Genomic DNA, 8,912 nt, shown 5'->3' with positions numbered 1-8,912 from the left:
AAACACTGTACGCAAACAGTTGGAATTGGCAGCTATTTTGCACAGATCACTTTTGAGAACATTTTAATTCCCTAGTTTTAAAGAAATGTATTTCCCCTTTCTTCTTTCTTCCGTACATTACATCAAGCAGCCCTGCCAGCTCCCGTGTGAGCGAGCGTAGGGGGCTATTGCTCATTCCTAGCCATATGTTTCTGTCAGATGTTTATTTCCACGAGTGACAAATTGTTCTGAGCTTTTGAAAAACTGCGGGAGGCATTGCTGTTCTCCACTCCTACCTCATTTCTGCAGTCACAGCCTGTGCTGCAGTCAAGGAGCAGGCAGCTCCCAGGCAGGCAGGGAGAAGGAACAAGACCCAGAGGCCAAGCAGGTGTGGGCTGTGGAGCAGCACCCTTAAACTGTGAAGGGAAATGCTTTGGAAGTGAAGTAGTTACAGAAGCACCAGTCACTCTCTAGAGAGGAAGATGTTCCTTTCTGAGAAGGAAAAGCTAGTGAGGAAAAGGAGAACGGTGAAACTGAAAACCTAGCATCTCTGCTACTGCCTCTCTCTGTTGGACTATCAAAGGATTTTTAAACCTCTGCAATTAAGACCTTGTATCCTCTTAGTACCATTATCCTTAGCTGCAGTGAGGCAAATGAAGCTTAAAGGTAATGCTTCAATTTTCTCTGTGTCTTTCTTTTTTTAAAGAGTAAAGGCTCTATATAAATGTACTTTTAATGTCCATGTTACTTACTGGCAAGTTTGGATACCCACAAGACCTTAAAACAAAGAAATCCTGTGCCACAAGCAGAAGAGGAAAAGAAGCACTCCTCAGAGAGAAGCTGATGAAAGGGACAGCTGTAACATAAAGATTTGGAAGATATCACAGAACGAGATGTTCATTTTGCAGTGTATCCTTGGAACAAGCTCTGATGGTGTGTCGTGGTTTAACCCCAGCCAGCAACTAAGCCCCACACAGCTGCTTGCTCACTCCTCCCCAGTGGGATGGGGGAGAGAATCAGAAGAGTAAAAGTGAGAAAACTCATGGGTTGAGATAAAGACAGTTTAATAGGTAAAGCAAAAGCTGCGCACGCAAGCAAAGCAAAACAAGGAATTCATTCACTACTTCCCATTGGCAGGCAGGCGTTCAGCCATCTCCAGGAAAGCAGGGCTCCATCATGCATAACAGTTACTTGGGAAGACGAAACGCCATCACTCTGAACATCCCTCCCTTCCTTCTTCTTCCCCCAGCTTTACATGCTCAGCATGACGCCATATGGTATGGAACATCCCTTTGGGCAGTTGGGGTCAGCTGTCCCAGCTGTGTCCCCTCCCAACTTCTTGTGCACCCCCAGCCTCCTTGCTGGCGGGCTGATGTGAGAAGCAGAAAAGGCCTTGACTCTGTGAAAGCACTGCTCAGCAATAGCTAAAACATCCCTGTATTATCAACACTGTTTCCAGCACAAATCCAAAACACAGCCCCATACTAGCTACTATGAAGAAAATTAACTCTATCCCAGCCAAAACCAGCACATGGTGATAGTGGTTCTTTTTTAAGGCATGCTTAACTCCTGAAACTAATCTTTGTAGCTCTTAATTAATCAGAGACTGGTCCTACCCACCAGCATCACCGTGAAAGGGAGGCAGAGAAAATTTGCTTTTCAATGCAGAATTTCTACTCCTCCCAAAGAAAACCACAGGTTTTTGCTTTTCTTTGTTGTGAAGAGCAGATGGAGGCTCCAATATCTTAAGGAAGTTGGGGGGTGGTGGGAAGTGGAATGGATCCCTCTGACAGTCTGGCCATCCTGGCATCCATACGTTAAGAGTATTGCTAGTTATTCTTGAAACCCAGTAAAGCAGCTATTTTCTAGCAATTTGTGATTTGCTAGATGTTACTCCCAGCTTTCAGGAGATTCAATTTTCTACAAAGATGTCAGTTGTGCTAAGAGCTTGGTCTTTGCAACACCTCAGGGGAAGGTAATCCATTTTGCACTCTTCTTAAACTGTCCCTTCATTTCCTTTGCTTTTCATGTCCTAGTGTTCTCTCCATTATTTTCAGCTGCTTTATCTGCTTTGCTTACAAGTGCTGTACTTCTCTAATCTTGGAAAAATTGCCCTTCCTCCCACTCTACCTTTCTGACTTTCAGTAAATTAGCTGGTGCCTCCATGACAACAAAATTGATCATATCTCCTCAAGCTGTCTCCATAGGTCTCAGGCAAGCTGCCTGTTCATGGGACCTTGTCTTCTCTGACAGCTCGCTTCCTGGTTTTCCTCCAGTACACTTCCACAGCAACTGCTAAGTTAAAGGAGACATTTCTGGTGCTGTTTTACCTGATTGTTCTGTCACTTCCATGAACATTTCCTTCCCTGGCTGTCAATGATTTCTCTCTTTTTATCCTGTCGGCTTCACAGGCTGCTCCGACTTGACAGATTTCAAGTTTTGCAACTTTCTGTTTGTTTTTCGGCCGGCATCAGTGTTTCCCCTATCTTTTACTTGTTACATTTTCTCACTGGAGCCCTCTCACTCTCTAGCTTCACCTAGCAGCTCTGTGCTGCTGACTGCCAAATTCATCTCTCTTCAGCCCGTCTCCATAGCTCTGGATAGCTTTGTACCTCCAGCCATTTGCTTAACATCTTCTCGTCTGTTTCTCCCACAAAACTGGATTAAAAGATCCTTACTTTTTACATCCAGGTGTGATAGCTAAAATGCAAGTGGTAATTCAGCTTTTCCACTCCTTCCTCTCAGTTTAAGCAGCTCAACCGAGTCAGGCAACAGATTTCATAACCAAATGTTGTAGACTTACTGCTTATTTTTCTAATTAAACCAGTTGAGAAAGATTGCTTCTCATATTTTCCAGCATCATTTAAAGGCATTATCTGTTCCACAAAGGAGGTGGGTGTCCGGCTGCAAACCTGTGATAAGGGTAGAAAAGCAGCCATTCCTAACGTTCAGCTCTTCAGCCAAACCAGCACTTTGAGAAGGCTTTAAAAAGTATGATTATTATTATCACCATCTGGATACTCTTACCTAGTAGGATGTAGAAAAACTGAAGGTGAACAGACTACCAAAATACCAGGTAATTAGCCTTAGCTTCCTCCAGTATCAACCTATGAGTGGAATGTAGTCTGAAATCATTTGGCTTGGGAGGCCTGTAAAACATCATTAACTGTTTCATTAACTGCCTTGTCCTAGCGGAGCACTTTTTGAACCATAGGGATATGTTTGTCCTTTCAGAAAGAGGTGCTCTATAGCTGCATTTCTGCAGACAGCAGGAATCCAATACTGATGTTAAGTCAGTAGCTCGGAGTAAAATGAGGGACTTGGGTGGAGCACAAGGAGAACAAAGTCCGCACTGTCCAAATGTAGACCAGAGATCAATCAGATTTTCTCAGCCCAGAGGAAGTAGGCTCAACACCTGCAAATTAAGGTTGAAAAAGTCTTTTGATTTAGAGTTAGAAAAGGAGCCATGGCCAGCAAGGGTCTGTCTCCCCACTCCCTATGGAGCAATACATCGTCTAATCCCACAGAAGTAAAAAAAACCAAAGCAACCAAAATCCAAACCACACCAACAACTCCCCCCAGCACTTTACTAGCGATTTTTATAGGCAGCAGGCTGGGCTTTTATCTTTGCTCAGGGAACTCTGTGGTTCACGACAGCTGCATTAGGACTATACAGCTGTCAATCCTCTTTCCAGAGAGAGAGCTGTAATCTCATTTATTCTCAACTTCTGGAGAACATACTTCTGTTCTAAACATCTTTTGATAACACTGAGAAGAACCTGTTGAATAAGAGGAAAAAAACCTGAGCAGACAGGCTAACTCAAGGAAACGAGAGACACCCTCGCCAAGTGGAGAGGCAACCATTAGCAGGTCCGATGCCCTAGCCTGGTCCAGTAGCTCTTGCCTCAGGCACCAGTGTGTTCTTTCTTCTGAACGGATTGCAAATTGCTCAAAATTTCTGCTTGTAATCAGTTTAGCAATATTCTGCCTGCTCCACACACGGTAATTTTCATCCACAGCCACACTGCAAATTCCTTGCCACTAGCTGCGCAGCTATCAGCTTCGTAGTGCTCTAAATAGCTCCCATGTGTCACATTTGAGCGGCTCCCCTGCTCCCAGCTGACATTCCCAGCCCACAGAAATCTGAATATTCCTGCACAGCTCCTCAGTTTGGGAAATCTAGAAATAACATGCTGTTTTACTATTTATTTCTTTGCAAGTTTTGACTTGTGGATCTTCTGGAGATAGTAAAAACAGGAGAAAACTCCTGCATGTACAATGCTGAAATTCAACAATACATGACTGTGCTTTTTAATTAGTTCACAGGCACATTTGTCACCATGAGGCTAAATCCCCAGAATAGTTGTTGCCTTGCGTAAGAGAAGCCTAGATAATTTGGCCGTAGACTTAAAAAGGTGGCTCTAATTGCGACTAAAAATACATTTGCATTCCTTCTGCCTTATTCTTAACCACACAGCTTCCCTCTCACAGAGGCACAACCCTTGTGTGCTCCTTTCCCCCTTGTCCAGACTTTCTTTACTCACCACTTCTCCTAAACAGGACACAACCCTGTGTGCCTCTTTCCCAGCTCCCACTTTCAAGCCCCATCTTTCTCCTAGGTGAAAGTGATACAGATTTAATCCCCAAAAACCCCTCCAAAACTTACTTGATTTCTCCTTGTTTAGGCAAAGACAGGAAAGATTTCTGAACTTGAAGGTTGTATTATATAAAGTGCATCAGTAGGTAAGATGTTATATTAAAATACGGTCAAAGAAAGAAAGTTTTATTCCATCTGCACTAAAGTTGACAATTGTTTTGCAATTCTTGTTTAACTAAGACAAGCTCCAGATTCTTTCTCAACAATATTTAATTACATTAAACACTGAAGTACATTATATTGAATCACATTAAATACAATGAAGTAAACCTTGTTTATTCCCAAGTTAATCACAAAGTGTTACTTTTACCCAAATTTAATCTGAACAGAGTATTTTCAGTTTCACTGTCTTAAAAGCTCAGTATTGCACAGAATTTGCTGTCTGCTTAACAGATGTTATAGCTTAAGGCCAAATTTTTCTCTAGTCATCACACTTTCTCTAGAATTCATTGAGGCTCAAGATTGCAGTAGTCCATACAATGCCAGGGAGCACTTTGGTAAGGTACGGCCCCACTTGGCAGGAGAGAAGGGGCTGAAGTAGCTGGGTAGGTTTGGAGCCTTTGAGTCGCTTTGAAAAACCCACCACACGTTCGCTTCCAGCAGCCCTCACATTGCATTGTATGGACAACCTCAACACTGCCCTGCATGCTGCGCTCAGCAGTCCCCTACAGAAGTGTCCAGTTTTCATCCCATCACATGTAACGAGCGTTCTTCTGTCCATACTGCACCTCAGAGATGAGCCATCACAACATAAGTAATTTCTTCTACAAAAATACTCCACAGTCAACAAACGCCAACATGAAAACGCCTTATCCTGGAACATCCACTTGCCTACAAACAACAGACCTACTATCCCTGCAACAACCATAACACTCCAATGGTTGGGGCAAAGTTGGAAATCAAACGTGCAGTGCAATTCTGTTGATGTGACTTAAAACAGAATTGGGTTTGAAATTTGCTAACATTTTACTGAGTAATCACCCTTCTCACAGGGGGAAGGATTAGGTGCCGAAGCTGAGGGTACTCAGCAGTACCGGTGCTGCTGGTTTCACTTGCTTCCTTACCCATTTGGATGCTGAAAGAGACAAAGATTTAGGACTGGTTTTGCCATCCTAAAATCCCAGCCCCTGGGCATGGCTACCTGAAGCCTGCAGACGACCTGGAAGCGTAGTTCAGATGTATGCTGACCTCTCCCCCGTATGGATGTCCCATCCTCCTAAGGCTGTGCAGCAACAGAACTGCACAGTAAGTGCTTTGTAGGGGAAATTGAGAAGTGTTGTCTCCTCCAATTACCGTGCACTGCAAATGAGAATGTAAACAGGTTATCTGGCAATTAACAGCAGCGTGAATGTTAACATCAGTCCATTTTTTCCCATCCTAACATAATCTTGCATCTTTTTCAATCTGTATCCCAGAAACCATCAAAGTGATAGTTTTGTGAACCGTCATTGCTGTTAAACCAAAAAAGTGAGTAAAAGGCAAGATAGTCATGACCTTCTTGAAATTTCTTCATGTTTCACATCTCCTAGGCAGAGGCGCTGGGGATCAATTCTTTCCTTTAAATTAACAAACAAAACAACCACCTCACTTTTCCCAGTGTTTGGTTTGGAAGAACTAGCATAATTTGGAAAAGCTGGCTTAATGCAGTTGTTAAAAAAAATACGAAATTTTCTTACAGTGCTTTTGCCCTCTCAGTAATTAATAGATCCAAGTAATTTTAACTGGATATGGTTTTTTTTTCTTGGGTTTATTTTCTTCTATTGCACAGCCAACTCATAGTTGGCTGTTGATTCGTTCAAAGCCCTTCAGTATCTTTGCAAGCTTCTAACAAGAAAATGTGTTTTCTCCACTAATAATTCTTGAAGAAGGTAATTTGGATTATTAAATGTTCTCCAAGCCCACTTTCCTATGGTTTATGAGCTCTTGCTAGCTTCAGTCATCTGGAGAAAAATGACTGAGGCACATAAGGCTCCAGTAAACAGTACTTATTAGTAGCTACAACAAGCCACACAAGTGATATTATGGAGAGTTCAGTATTTTGAGACCAGCAATTACACAAATTTTACACTAAAATGTTTCTGTAAATTATAAATAAAGTCCATTGGGATTTTTTAAGAATGAGAATGTTTTTCCTGGAGAAAACATTAGCGGCACCAAAAGAGCTGTGTGTTGACTCTGGGGACCCATTTTGCTGAAAGCAAAGATGGGGAGGTGAGCAGCTGGCTCAGAGACATTGAAAAGGCTTAGAAAATCCTATTCTTAGGTTGCTGATTTTGGCATTAGCTTGCTGGCTTGCAAAGTCATGGCGTGGTCTGGAACCTTTTCTCACTGGCCAGCCGTGACCGCAGGCGGTTTCCATTTTGCAGCTTTTTGGCAGCATTTGTAAAACTGTTAATGCCTGAGAGTACAGTTGCTGATACCTTGAGTCAAGTGCTGCAGACACTGAAGAGTCTCATGGGAGCATCATGAATAATATGCAAAGGTATTATGTATATGTATCTATGAGCCCAGCATGTGTACTTCATCTTGTTTTTCTTCTGCTGTAAAGTTGGTGTTCATCTGCATCATTCAATGCATAATTATTATTTTTAACATGTGCATTTCTTTAGCTATCATTGTGTACCAGCTTTTTGCTCGCACATTACATTTCATATTAGTTGTCCTCTGTGTTTGATACATCATTTTAGGAATACAATTATTTTCTGCGGGCATCTCCACCACTTTGAGTCATATAATGAATTTTAGCCTTAAAACCATTACAACAGGAGATAATTTATGAAACACTAAACAAGAAGCCCTCCCTCCCCCCAAGAATTGACTAAGACAAGAACAAAAGCAGTAATCATGGGTGATAATTGCATTGTCTCATTCCATTTTCTTCTGAAATCTTATTACAGCTGTCCCAAGAAAACATGCATTATACAATCCAAGTAATGAAAGAGTAATTCTAAAAGCTAATTGTCTATAAAAATCTAGAGTTGATCCTTTACTCCTTGGAAATAGGGAAGTAATTGCATTGGTGTGCCAATTCATGGAGATCATTACTGGAATATTAAATCCAGGTTCAGACTACCAACTTCTCTATCTCATAAGGTGTTGGAAGAATAAAACCACATTAAAATATTGCAGCGAGAGTGTTCCAACACAGAGATGACTTCTCATTCTTTATGGGTCCATATCTGAGAGAAAAATGCATGCAAGATCCAATGGCTAAAAACGGATGAAAAATTCCGTGGTCTGGGGCAGGAGGATCAGACAAGCTGATCATCCTGGCACCTTCAAGCCTTAAAATCTATTAAATTGATACACCAGTTAGGAAAACAGTAAGATATCTTCAAGAATTCATTCCAAGACACAAGAAACTAGAATGAGAAAAGGAAACCTATCACAAGTGGTTATGTACAAGTAATTTTTTGTTGCTCCATTGATCATCTTTCATGCCACAGTAGTTACCTTAAATTGCAGTAGTGAGGTTGTTCCAGAGGGTCCGATCAAAGACCAGACCTGGAAGTAGGCTGTTCGCCCAGCAAGCCTTGTCTTCCAGCTACTGCAAAGACAGCAAAATAAAGTGAGAAGAAACATTGCTGTTCACCAAGGGAAATGAGGATCCCAAAGATAAGATCTGAAATGCTTTCTGACTGAAATTTAACCCTGTGAAAGAAAACGCATCAACTCTGCTTGGGCGCGGCTGAAGAAAGCGTTAAGAAGGGAACATGAAACAATATCTTAAATTAGCCATCATTTGTTTCACAGCTTTTTTTTGCAGGAGAAAGTCATTAGGAGACTAAATTTGGACTCCAGCCCACCACTTATCACTGCCTCTGCTAGCCCCATGGCCCCAAGTTGACAGTACAACAGAAAGAGTCTGACAGCCGAAATGCATTGGGAATTCAGCTGACATCAACATATCTCTGCTGAGAGGTATCTCATGAATGTCTTGATGCAGATCAGCAGTACAGACATTTAACAGTGACATTTCTATGTAGACAATGTTTAATAGACCAGAAAAAATACACAGGCATGAAGTACCATGCAGGTGCATTTTATAGCAGAAAGAACCAACCATGCTCATCTCATGAAAAGGAGAAAAAACAACCCTGAATTCAGTTATTACATACATCCTAGTAGACAAGTGCCATAATTATTCATCTTTACAAATAAAACTATGGACTGGTAAGTATAATCCCTTTAGACTAAAATTCAACTCTCCTTGGTGCTAAGGTAGAAGAAGAGGTTCCATAAATGTAGATGTATGTGAGAAAATGGTATCTAGGAA

Source organism: Gymnogyps californianus, chromosome 1, assembly GCF_018139145.2.
Source record: "Gymnogyps californianus isolate 813 chromosome 1, ASM1813914v2, whole genome shotgun sequence".
Taxonomy (NCBI): domain Eukaryota; kingdom Metazoa; phylum Chordata; class Aves; order Accipitriformes; family Cathartidae; genus Gymnogyps; species Gymnogyps californianus.
Note: the sequence above shows the minus strand (reverse complement) of the source record.